The following is a 14,101-nucleotide window of genomic DNA, read 5'->3' as shown; positions in this document are numbered from 1 at the left end:
GCGGCATCTCAGGAGTTAACACCTGCGATCAGACTCGGTTCCGACCGCAGGTGTTACAGGGCAGTGTCAGCTGTATGTGACGGCTGACAACCGCAGGGCATGGTGTGCACATTAAATGGGATGGCGCATTTCTGCGATTTTGTCGATTCTTTAACATCCGCCCCTGTAAATATATACATTTGTGGTATGTATGAACTCCTCACATATTGCAGTTTTATGTACAGTACATTATGTTTCATATACAATAGAAAAAAAAAAGGTATAAAGTAGCTCACCCTTGTAGTCATTCATGAAATGATGTTGGTGCACTACCCTATTCTCCTTGACTCGCTGGATTAAATAAATAGAAGTATAATCTTGTCAAACAAGATTATACTTCTAGTACATTATGTTTGCAGAAAGGGATTTCTTGAGCCGCACTTTAGTGGCAAATTTGAATTTTTGCGCAATTTTTGCTAGCAATCTCTGTTTGCCGCAAAGTTGAATGAAGGTGCTTGTATATATAAACTATTAAATTGTGTTTTTATATACGGTATGCTGTGTACTCTGATAAAAGTTAGATTTTGGTATCACAGTCACAGTTTGGTAGGTACAGTATAGCTTTGTAACATATTAGTGAACAACAGCAAAATCCTGCTTGTCTTCTGTATTCGTGTTTTTGGGAGTCCGAGCTCTTGTTGTAGTTGATGTTTGCGGTACATATAGTATATTTACACATTGTATATACCATAAGCTATTATTTTAAAAGTATTTTGTATATGAATCTGAGATTGAACATGAGTTTTAGGTGCAAATATGTGTTTTAGCGTATTTTTTCAAAAAATTATTTGTGTTGGTCGGAAAGTTACATGAAGGTGGATGTGGCTATCGATGACCCATTAAGACATTTGTAATCTTCAGGTTGTCTACTTTCAAAAAATATATAGGGTTTAGGGGTTCACTTACTTTTCATGGTGTGTAATCCCTACATTTGATAGGATGATACTTTTTTAACATTTCCAGCTTCAAAGCAGATTTTTGTTCCTTCCAGTTCTAGCGATTTTCTGAAGACACGTGCATGCGGGTTCAGGCCATAGTGATATGTATGAACTCTGCACATATTGAACTCTTATTTTTAGGAGGTTTGGTGCATTTATTTTTTTGTTTGGTTTCCGCTTTTAACAACTAATATACATTTATTTGCATTTTTTCATATAACATTCACTTTAAATCAAAATTGCATGAAGGTGCCTGTTCGTATAAAGTACCAAGTGGCATTCTGACAATGCTGCAGGTGTCTACTTTAAGAAAATATATAGGTATGGGGGGTTGGATGCTTTTTTAATGTTGCAATTTAGGTTTGATTTGTTCATCTCAAAACTGTGAAAATTGCTCTGGCTACTGGAGGTGCAAAATTTCCAGAGACCCTTGGCAGCGAAAAGGTTAAAGGATCTACTAGTACTGTATTGGTACCAGATATCACAGGATAGAAGTCTTTTTAAAGTCCGTGTCTAGACCGATATGAACTCACACAATATCAAGCAAATGATTTTGCTGTTGCGGCTGAAGACTATACAGCATATGGAACTATTGAAAAGCAAAATGTAAAAAACTATTGTGAATTTATAAATCATAGAATTATATGCCCACTCCTGATCAGTAAGAAAAGGATAAGATGTTACATTGAGTCTTTCTATATTGAAGGCACTAAATACAATAAATATAGTGTACACTGAATGGTAGTCCTAGAATTTCTGGCACCAGAATGTCTTACTACTTACATATAACTTGGCTGCTGAAATGATTTACAGAACAAAAAATAATTATATCTCCTTTATAGCAAAGTAATACTATTCGGTGTGATATTCATTGTTCAGTATTTCAAAGAAAAAGATACATATCACGGTTTGGCAAAAATTCAGATGCAATACTCACAGTAGATTGAATGGGGAGAGCCAGCAAATTGCCAAGTCCGAATTGTAAAGCAATCTATTCTCAACTCAAATCAGTATTTAATCATCTGAAATTAATATAAACCTTCTGCTTCCTCTGTTTGTTTTTCTCTTTTTGAGATACTAAATAATAACTACAATTTAATAATTTTATTCATTTTTTTAACAGGATGACAGAGAGCTCTATATTTCGACAAGAGGCTGTTGCAGATAGCAGTTGGTTTATAAAGTCTTATTATTTTTGACATCTGGAAACTAATATATTTGGTCTAAAAGTGGAAATAGCAAAGGGTCCTGTTCTGAACTGTATCTGTGTGAAGTTCTTATTGACTTGTAAAATTCCATAACTACATATAATACTGTTTTTGAGGGGGGAGTGTACTGAGGAGCAGATAATACCGTGTGGGGGGTGTACTCAGGAGCATAGAATACTGTGTGTGTGTGTGTGGGTGGGGGGGGGGGGTTTGGGGTGTACTGAGGATCATATAATACTGTGGGGTGTACTGGGGAGCATATAATACAGTGTGGTTGGGTGTATTCAGGAGCATGTAATACTGTGTGGGGGGCGTACTGAGGAGCATATAATACCGTGTGTGGGAGGGGCATACTGAGGAGCATATAATACTGTGTGTTGGGGGTGTACTGAGGAGTATATAATACTTTGTGTGTGGGGCATACTGAGGAGCATATAATACAGTGTAGGGGATGTACTGAAGAGCATATAATACTGTGTATGTGGGGGTTTGTACTGTGAAGCATATAATACTGTGAGGGGAACTACTGTGGAGCGTATAATCTTAATTTTTATTTTTTTTTAAATATATTTTGGCCCTTCAATGGTCTGAGTGACAGTGAACTGGCCCCCTGTTTAAAGAGTTTGAGAACTCCTGCTCTACAGTCTCTGCCGGAACAATGCTACCCCAGTACTGGTATGTGTTACTGGCTGTTGCAGTAGTATGTCGGCTGTTCTGTATGTTATAGCTGACACCTGCTGCTGATGGCATGGCTCCAGCTCCTGAGGCTCCCTGTGATGTAATTGCTTGTCAAACGAAAGCAATTTACTGAATAACTCAACATAAGATTGTGTTGTTTTGCGGCAAGGGGTTAATTGCTCACCATGTTTTATTGTAGATGCCATTCTGTTTGGTTCAGCTCATGAGAAACTGTCTTGATTTTTCATACCACTGAAAAATTCTAAATATGGTGCCATTTCTGTTCGATAAATTGTAGATTTTTGTATGGCATTCCTTCATCAGAAATATATTTTAAAGGCACAAAGAATTACTGAACAGTTTGTTCTTGTGTAAACTATTCTTTCTTCTATAAAAAAGTAATAACATTAATTTTATTTCAAACTTTCTGTATGAATTCCAGGCTGTCACATTAACCACACATAAGTATTAGATTTAATAAAATACTGAACACAGAAATGATGTTTTGCTGAAGGCAGCCATCAGGCCATAGAAAATGTAACTACTTTGCCTTTCTAATGTTGCTGTTTCAATTCAGATTCTTCAAGGCAAAACAAAGTGTTAGCATATACACTCCTTCTCCTTGCCTCTTATTGCTTTCAAGCTTTGTTGAAAAATTACATTTTTAGGCTACATTTTAAATGCATTGTTTTACAAACTTTAGAAGCCTTCTCAAAAGTTCATTTGTTAATGAATTTATGTATGACTGGTGTGAGAAGGTGACAGGCAGGGAGCTGGAATCTCGCTATATCTCCCCCAGGCTTCTGAACTATGTGTGGTCCAGTGCGGGTCTTGAGTAGGCCTCAGCTCTAGGTGTGAGTCCTTGGCTCATTACTGGGCTGGAAAAAGGCTGCAGATTCTGCACTTCAAGGAGATCCGTGGCGTGAAAGGAGGTGTATGGGTCGGTCCTGTAACCCTGAGTCCGGTGAGACAATGTTGTGCTTATTTTGTTTGTGTGGCTGGTAGTGATGGTAGTAAGCCACACGTATAGTTAGGTTAACATTACTGTTTAGTTAGTTACTAAGATGAGCAGGTTTTTATTTTGTTTTTGTCTGAAGTTAAAGCTGTATTTTATGTTGCTCATTTTGTGCCTGAAACCAAGATTTATTTATTTTCCTGTTTTTTTTCTAAATTTGCTGCATATTTTTTTTTGTCCCTGTCTTGACTGTTTCAGTCCGCACCACTTCTTCTACTGAGCTACATTCCCCACACCGGGTTCATGTGTTTTGGTCCCTGCACCTAATGCAGAGTGTATATTTCAGAAGTGAAAAATGTGATATCTGCATCTATTTCTGAAGCAGTTTGGGGTATTTGAGCAGACTTGTCTTTAGATGGAAACATTTTGACACAATTATGTAGCATAGGAAGTGGGGTCACACCAGATACTGAAAGCAAAGGTTCACATACTTTTATCATTTACATATTTAAATGAATATTGGATTACTTCTCTTTAGAAATAACTGACCAAGTGTAACGTCTCTGCCACCCTCTGCTCGCATGCTGCAGTGCAGGAGGTGTGTGCAGTTTAATTCCTTGCTTAGAGTTTTTGGTTGCACTGTGTGAACACGACTCTAGTTCAGTAATTGAATTTCCACCACACCTGTCTTTTTTCCTTGTTTGCCTCTGTTCATTAAGTGGTTAATTTTAACCTTGCCCTGTGCTTGACAGCCTATCCACCTATCAACTCCAGGGGGGGTTCATCCGCCCGATTTATTCTTGGCTCACATTCACATTGGTATTTGCTATTGCCTTGTGCGTGCTGGCTTTTCTGATGCTGTTTATTCTTGTATTATGATTCTTGACTTCTGGCTTTCCCAAATTGACTACTCTTTTGGATATCGATTTTGACACTGCATTGCTCGATTATTACTGACCCCTTGCTAGCTGACCTCCCTTGTTGTTTATCTTGTCCGCATTTGGTGTGTCATGTACTTAGGAGGCTTTTGGCGTCCAGTTGTCGCCTATTACCTAGGATAGGACTGGCAAGCAGGAAGGGACAGTGTGTGTGTGGGTTCATACCAGGTTTCAATGTCTCTTGAGCCCCTTCCTTCAGGGTTCATCTACAGCACTGGGGAACTGCTGTCTGGCACTTCCCTAACACCAAGTATAATATTATAAATTACAAAATTACTCAATGGTTTCATTTGACTCTTGCTATATATTTATGTTGAATTTATACAGTAATAAAGACAATTCTGAAGGGTTCACAAGCTTTCAAGCACGACTTTAATTTAGTTGCCATGAAGATGGCCACTTTTAGTTGTGTCCTCTGGGCATTCAGTCTTGGTGTTTTATTCCACCATTTTAAATACCTTTTTTTTTTTTTTAACAATCCCCCATTTCATTTACCTTAGTCCTTCTAAAATCTATAAAAATACTTTTGTAGTAATGTATGCTTGTCCCCAGTCTATTCTATATCAATCTATACACATTGGTTGTCACTGGAACCAACATGTGCACTTTTATTAAAGGGATCCTATCAGTCAGACACAATTTTTTGTAGGTACCACGTCGGAATAGCCTTAAGAAAGGCTATTCTTCTCCTACCTTTCGTCGTCTTCTCTGTGCCGCTGTTCAACTACAATCCCGGTTCTTGTTGGTATGTAAATTAGCTCTCTCGCAGCACTGGGGGCGGGCCCCAGCGCTCAGACATCACTGTGGACATCCCCAATGCTGCGAGAGAACTCTCTCCAGCACTGCCTCCTCTTCTTCAGCAGCATCATCTTCAGCCTCTTCTTCCGGTGGTGTCTTGTAACTTCTAAGGCCCTCGGGTCTTGGGCAGAGCAGACTGCGCATGCCCACAGGCCACGAGAAAATGGCCACTTGCAATACTTTTTTTCAGACCCAGCTCTTAAATGTAATACATCAGACCAGACTCAGAAGCTATGGGCCCTTAAGCACTATCATGGTGAAATTTCTATACAACTCTGACTATAGGTAGGTGTGATTTTGTATAGGTCACTGAGATACCAATGTCAGTTGTATGAATTGCAAACATTATAATATATGTCCTATGCTTTTCCAGGCTTTGATACTGTATCTCTTTGAAAATAGAATCACTTCATTTTTATCTGGTTACTATATGCTATATATTACGTTTAGACATAGAATGCAAGAAGATGGATAGTAAAGTAATCATGTTTTTCCCATTTGAATTTTATTTCCCGAATGAAATAGAGTTGGCGTCACAAAAATCACCCATATACTGGGAACACATATCCGACAATCCTTTTAACTGATATAAAAGACACTATTCTTGGCGATGCCCTATAACAAATTTAATATGTCATTGACTTGATCTTCAACACGATTGATTCCATGAGACATTTTACCTGTAACTTATTTATACTGAAAACTTTTCATATGGGAGAGAAAAGAGAAATACTGTGAGTCATATCAACAGATTCTATAAAAGTTCCAGATGTGTCTTTCCTCACTTGTCCTATTGAGTGGGTTCCTCTAGATATGTGTATCATAGGTTAAGCAGTTTTTCTAAAAACAATGATTTAACCATCAAAAGACCTCTGCTTTAGATCAGATAAAAGCATGGCGGCCGAATCAATGTACTTAACAATGGATAGATTTTGAAAAAGTATCTATCCCTAAGATGAAGTTATCAGATATTTTGTATGCTATCCCGTTTGGTTATACTTTACCTCACTTTTTCTGCCTACAATTAGGGTTGAGGCGATCTTGAGATTTCAGGATCGTTTTTAAAATCCGATTTCCGATCATTTTCCATCTGAACCCGATCCCAATTCCAATCCTAATGCAAGTCAATGGGATTGTTTAATGATCAAAAATTGGATTTTAAAAACGAAAGCTTCAATTTTTGGACTTCATGCTGTGTAGTGATTAAAATATCCACCGGCTACTTAGTCCCCCTGCTGTCCGGTTATCTGCACAGAATCACTGCCGCCTCCCTTCCTGGTGTGTACACCGCTTCCTGGAGCTTTGGCCCGTTGTTCTCTTCTCTCCTCTCTCTTTAAGACACCGGCAGAGCGCCATACGCAGCCCCGCCTCCCTAGTGAATCACTCACATCTCCCTGCCCTGTACCCGTCCACACTCTCCTAAGCCACAACAAGCCCCACTTACTCCCAGCATCAGTAACACTAGCCTATGGGGGTGTGGACGCGCACGGCACTCTGTCGGCGTGTGAATGAGAGAGGAGAGGACAGAAAACAATGGCCTGGAGCTCTGGGGAGCAGCAGCGGTTCTGTGCAGGTAAGTTACAGTTAAGGGCTCTTTCACATCTGTGCCCGTTCTCTGTTCATACAGGTTTCCATTTCCTGCCCAAAACAGAGCAGGAGACGGAAAGCTGCAGGACTCTTTCAAACCCATTCATTTGAATGGGTTTGAAAGATGTCCGGCCGTGAGCGTCGGTGAGCGTTTTATGCTCTCCGCCGCGAAACTGTTTTTTTTTTAAACTGGACACAGAGTCGGACATGCAGTACTCTGTGTCTGGTTTTAAAAAAATGGTTTCGCGGCAGAGAGCATAAAACGCTTACTGGCGCTCATGGCCGGACCCGGTCTGACAGGTTTCCGTCTTCTGCATGCAGAAGACAGAAACCGGAAAACGGAGTCCGGGCGCTAGTGTGAACCCAGCATAAGTTGAGTTAAGTTGCAGGTAAGGGTTGAGCAATCGGGATCGGAATTCCGTTCCTGATCTTTTTTAGGCAGTATCGGCAGGAAATTTACTCAATCGCCGTTTGGGATCCGATCTTTTCCCATCCTGATCGCTCAACCCTACCTACAATGCTAAACATTGAAAAAAATTTGGAGAGATTTGCTTAGATTTACCCCCTTAGTTACCTTTATCTAAAATAAAAAATCTATTGAGAATATTAGAAGTGTAATGCCAGAACTAGACATCTCCCCATGGTTAGAAACCTATATAAATATTGTAAATAATCTTTAGATAAATGAAAATATCTGCTGTTTTTATGATCTTATAGAAAAATTTACATAATCGAAAAAGGAATTCTATAAATTCTTACAAATTAGAAGCTATTTAAGGAATAATAAATACCCGCTTCTCACCCTTCCTACTATAGCTATGGCTTTTTAACATTTCAAATTGGAGTCACAAAACGGAATTCACACATTTTATAGTATTTTCTCATCTTACAATTCTCTGAACAATACTCTCTCATATAGTTAAGTGGGAAAGAGATTTGAATATATCTTATCCATTACAAGCTTGGATTCGGGCATATAATGTAGCTTCACGTTCCTCGGCTCGCTCTAATCATCGGGAACTCTATTGTAAAATACTTTTCCTCTGGTATAGTACTCCGTATAAACTTTGCAAAATATAGAATGATATACCTGCTACATGTTTTTTTTCTCAAACTTTTTCTCACGCTTGATTCCTTTGTGTTTTTAAGTTTAGTACATTTAGGACTTCACTTATCTAGTTTCTTAAACATGGTAGGACATACAATTACTTATTTAACACAGATGTATTTTTAAAAAATATTTTTCTATATATACAGTCTGTATATTTTTCACATTTTTCTCACAAATTTTTACACTGGCATATTGAAAATTTTATCACACCTTGGCTTTATCAAGGTAGTATATGTCGTGTACAGTTTTCACATTTCACACATGCATGTAATTTGGAAGCTTCATTAGTTTAATCTCCATAAACACATGTGGTCAGGCACCGTTTTATTTAGACATGACACTTTAGTAAATTTCACACTTTTTCTCTTTTTTATTTTTTTTAAATATTACTTTTTCTCATAGAATTTATAATGGTTTTTGTCATGTATGCAGAGTGGATGGACTGATCATCACATAAGTTGATGAGATCAATTATCATTGTACATATTATTAACTCTTAAAGAGGACCTTTCATGGTCCGGGGCACAGGCAGTTCTATATACTGCTGGAAAGCCGACAGCGTGCTGAATTCAGCGCACTGTCAGCTTTCCCGATCTGTGCCCCGGGTAGAGTTTTTGTTCCCTGTACCGTAGCTCTTTACAGTCAGAAGGGCGTTCCTGATAGTCAGTCAGGTACGGCCTTCTTCAAAGCAGCGCCTATCAGTACAGTGTGAGCGGGGAGGAACGCCCCCTCCCCTCCTGATTATACTCATCTATGGACGAGCTGTGTGAGCAGAGGGAGGGGGCGTTCCTCCCCTCTCACACTGTACAACGCGATAGGCACTGCTGTGGAGAAGGACATTCTTGACTAACTGTCAGGAACGCCCTTCTAATTGTAAAGAGATACAGTACCGGGACCGAAAGCTCTTTACCCGGGGCACAGATCGGGAAAGCCCACAGTGCGCTGAATTCAGCGCACTGTTGTCTTTCCAGCAGTATATAGAACTGCCTATGCCCCAAACCATGAAAGGTCCTCTTTAATTGAATAGAAATACTTTTTTTTTTTACACTTTTTTTTACACTTCTTTGTGTGTGTGGACGGATACCGGATGGACTCGACCAGTGATGAATTTTCAATAAAGATGAGGATCCAGCGTCACCAGGTAGAAGTTCTTCCATAAAATATAGCTTTTATTTCAATACCATTAAAATGTTACATAGTAACAAGAGGTAAGCAATAGAGGAAACACATTCGGTGGCTATTGCCATTGCCATGAGGAAGGGACGCTTTCTGTCCTGAAACGCGTAGCCACCGAATGTGTTTCCTCTATTCCTCTATTGCTTGTACCCAGGGTGTTGGCATCATTTCCTGGGGTGTGATAGTGGACTTGGTGACTCTCCTCAGTCAAATGGTGGGATCCCCTGAAACGAGCATTTTTCCCTATAGACTATAATGGGGTTCCATATTCGTTCGAATAGTCGAATATTGAGTGGCTATTCGAAAAAAATATCGAATATCGAATATTTTACTGTTCGCTCATCTGTAGTCTCTAGCACTGGAAGTATATAATGTATGGAGCCTGATGCAGAAGATTCCATACACTGTGTAGTGGCTGTGCATATACCTGAATTAAACTGCAATACCCTTGCATGGGAATTACACAGTGTATGGATCCTCCTGTTATTGGTTTCCTACACCGTATAGTTCTGATATGGGAAACAGCAGAGAACATCTGATGGACCTGCACTGATCTGATATTGATGAGCTATCCTTAGGTCACATTTATATATTGCATTGTTAAATTCCTAATTGTAAGTTAATATTTTATTTGACTGTGTGTGAGTAGAGATGAGCGAACAGTAAAATGTTCGCGGTTCGATATTCATTTAGAGTAGCCCCTCAATATTCGACTACTCGAATCCAATATCGAACCCCATTATAGTCTATGGGGGGAAAATGCTCATTTCAGGGGTAGGCAATGTTCGATCAAATTATACTTACCAAGTCCACGAGTGAGGGTCGGGCTGGATCCTCCGTGCAGTCTTCTCCTTGCAGGGTCCCCGTGGCGTCTTCCGGCTCTTCATTCACTCTGCCAGGCATCGGGCCTGGGCAGAGCTGACTGCACATGCCCGCACGGAGAAGACTTTTAAAGGTAGGAGAAGAACCAGCATTGATTGGCCGACTGTATAGCATTCGGCCAATCAATGCTGGTTCTGCATCGAACTTTTACATTCGAACAGCGAGAGTACGAGTATTTCGAATACTGTAGTATTCGATCGAATACCTACTCGATCGAGTACTACTCGCTCATCTCTATGTGTGAGCTGTCGAAAAGATGAATGTGTAAAATTAATAAAAATAGTGTCTTGCTTTACCATCAAATTATACCAAAGTGATAGAGGAATCTTCTTCTTTTCTAGGGTTGGTTGCACATGGATACTTGGGACACTTGTCCTTTCAGTTACACTTGACAACATTTACATTCTGTAGATGCTGCAAATATTTCTCAAGCCTAATTATTCCCACGTGACAACACAAGATCATACTACCTTCACTTCAGCTTGTCACATACTTGTCATTTCATTGCTAAGAAGTCTAACACTGGTACCTCGAAAAGTGAAGAAAGTGAAAAAATAGCTATAAACCTTTAAGCATTTGGTCACTTATTGTACAGACAACATACATGATAAAATGGGTAGAATACAATATTATTAACATCTAGGGAATTTGCATTTACTTTTTGTTAACCATGTGAAGCTAGCCAGCTACTAAATCTAGGTACATGTAGACATAGCTTAAAGAGGTTTTTTAGTACTAAAATACTGATATAAAATCAATATTTGACTGGTTAATGTCCACCCTGGAGGATCTGTGTCAGTCACCTGTTGAGGACCTTTCATTGTTTAAATGGAGTTGTCAGCAGTATCATCTGGAACCCAAAACATATAGTACAATTTTATTCTGATTCCAGGTTCCTTTTATCCAATGCTTCCATAGTCAGATATTAAGTTTTTTCTAAATATGCAAATAAATCCCAGGGGGCTACTTCAGATTTTCCTTCAGAACCAAGTGCCTAGGGTTTCCTCCTGACTCTATGACCTCTGCCGCCTACTACCTTACCATTGATGGTGATAGTTTCACATCATCTAAATAAAATAAATACTAAGCAAACTTTGCTTTCAATCATTAATATTACCCACATAGTGACTACAAAATAATAGATGAGTGAACACTGTTCAGAACAGCCGTTCCGAACAGCACGCTCACAGCACGCTCCCATAGAAATGAATGGAAGCGGCCGGCACGCGGGGGGTTAAGTCAGAGTGCCCCCAATGTGCGTAGAAGTATTCTCACAATAGAAACTTCCCATAATGTGTAACCCAAAATATCTTAGCTAAACAGAGTTCCCGAGAATGCTCCCAACATTAATAATACCTACAATGTCCCCTAAAATAATTGTGCCAGGCACAGTATTCTCATGGTATCAGCAACATAGTGCTACAAAAAGGTCTCCCAATGTTAATAGTGCCCCTATGTGTTCCCTTAAAGGGCTAAAAAATACCCACCTAACTTTGCTCCCACATTGAACAATAGTTTAGAATATAGGCCTCTTCTGTCCTATTAGGGGGCATTCACACGGAGTAAAGTGGCACTGGTCGACTGTTTGACGGACTGGAGTGTCGACCAATGGACGCTCCTATTTAAGGAGGCTGGTCTGGACACACGGTGCTCTAAGATCAATCCAAACCTCAAACCTGAATTGATGTGTGTGTGCACGTGCGTGTGTGTGCGCGGGTTCCAGCCTGAACAAATTATTAGTTGGCCCAGCTAGCAATATCCCTCTGAGATGGCAATGCCACTGTTAGTTAGGCAGCAATGCTGCCTTGTGTGTTGTGTGCTGAAGATCTCAGTAGGCCTTAGCTAGCTTTCCTTCTCAGTCAGGGTTTACTGAAAGTGGGTTTTGACTGTAAGCTGCTTTGGTGGTTGGGTGGAACTGAAGCACACTGAGTTTAGTCGGTCTCTGTCTAGACCAGGAGTTCTGGCTAGACAGTTTTGTTTATTGTTTTTTTTTTATGTAGATTGTGAGCCCCACATAGGGCTCACAATGTACATTTTTTCCCTATCAGTATGTCTTTTTTGGAATATGGGATGGAAATCCATGCAAACACGGGGAGAACATACAAACTCCTTGCAGATGGTTTTTTTTTTGCCCTTGGCGGGATTTGAACACCAGGACCCAGCGCTGCAAGGCTGCAGTGCTAACCACTGAGCCACCGTGTGGCCCTTTTTTTTATTTTTTTTTTTATATGGAACGCTTCACGAATTTGCGTGTTATCCTTGCGCAGGGGCCATGCTAATCTTCTCTGTATCGTTCCAATTTTAGTATATGTGCTGCCGAAGCGAGCACCAGTTTTGTTTATTGTAGCGGCTGCTCTGTAACTGCACAGGTCTCTGTGATCTATAACAGAAAACACCTGTTTTTTTAGTTTAGCTGGCAGTGACATTAACTGTCAGACAGTGTTCACACCAGGTTGTTTAGCAGTCAGAGTCCAGTGGGCTCCGTAGGGTTTTTGTTTAGTTTTTCTTAAAATAAACCCTGCTTACCATAACATTCTGCCACGATAACTCACGGCAGAATCAGCGCTGATAAAAAGAATCTCATTGACTTCACTGGGTTCCGTTTTCCACGGGGAACACATTGAAATCAATGGGAGGCTTTTTAACCCATTGATTTCAATGTGTTCCACATGGAAAACAGAATTTATTGAAGTCAATGCGAGTCTTTTTATCAGCGCTGATTCTGCCGCGAGTAATCGTGCCAGAATCAGTGCCACTTTACTCCGTGTGAAAGCCCCCTTTATGGGCAGAATGCCTGAAATGGACTGTGGGCTATGAGCATAACGGTGGTAAATGGAGGGTACAGTTTCTTTCTGAGATTTTTTTAAGGCTTTTTTGAGGCTATTTTTGAGGCTAGGGAGTCAGCTAGCTTCTTTTTTTTCAAGCCCTGGTTTTTCAGCTAGTTGAAAAGAGAAGCATACTGTCCTATCTTGAGGCAAAAAAATTCTCCCAGTCCCATTAAAATCAATGGGATGCCTCCAAAAAGCATAAAAACCAGTCTCAAAAAGCATGCTGAATTGAAACAACATTTAAAAAAATGAGCTACTTTTTGAGGCTGTTTTTTGCTGCTTGACAAAGAAGCAGTGTGAACCCTCCGTTAAATTCTCACCATTTTTTAACTTCCTCTATATCCTGAGGCCATGAATAAAGTTAAAAATGTGGCACTTGCCAATGATGGACTTCTTATCCTGTCACTTGTGATTGATGGGTTGCCGAAATGACATCTAGAGCTTCGCACGTTTTTATTTCCAAGCGACTGCAGAAAGTTACACATATTAATTCTTATTGAGAAATAACTAATTACAAAGTTATATATTCATTTTTATTGTAAATCTATACATTTGCAATTACATTTTTCAGATTGTAATTGTACTAAAAATGATTTGATTTAGAAACAGTTTTTAGAAGTAGAATTCTTAAAATAGACAGTAATAAAATATCTTTTTGGAATCACTGGTCTATACATCTATATATTATTAGTTTGTTCATTGTTTTGTATCAAACGTACAAAGGTTTACAGCTTTAAGGTCCAGAAAGTTTTAACAAAAAGTCTTCTGTCTTGTTCAACTTTGAAAAGTATGTATTTATTCGCTTATATGATATTCTGGCTTGGTCTGTGTAGTTCAAGTGTGCTCTGGGTCATTTTATAATGAAAAAATTGTGTTTTGGCGCACAACAGAATAATGAAAGTCCTTTCTTTTTAAGGCCCAAAACCTTGCAACTATGGTTTTTATGAGCAAATATACCAGGTT

General features: G+C 39.4%; 1 non-coding gene across 1 annotated transcript; it reads right to left on the bottom strand.

The window, feature by feature from the left end:
* Positions 1-12,532: 12,532 nt before the first annotated feature.
* LOC142205356 (U6 spliceosomal RNA) lies at positions 12,533-12,639 on the bottom strand. Its single transcript, XR_012716370.1, has one exon. It is a non-coding gene; the product is annotated as a U6 spliceosomal RNA (small nuclear RNA).
* Positions 12,640-14,101: the final 1,462 nt, after the last annotated feature.

Source organism: Leptodactylus fuscus, chromosome 5 (genome assembly GCF_031893055.1).
Source record: "Leptodactylus fuscus isolate aLepFus1 chromosome 5, aLepFus1.hap2, whole genome shotgun sequence".
NCBI lineage: Eukaryota > Metazoa > Chordata > Amphibia > Anura > Leptodactylidae > Leptodactylus > Leptodactylus fuscus.
Note: the sequence above shows the minus strand (reverse complement) of the source record. Positions and strands in the feature narration are given on the sequence as shown.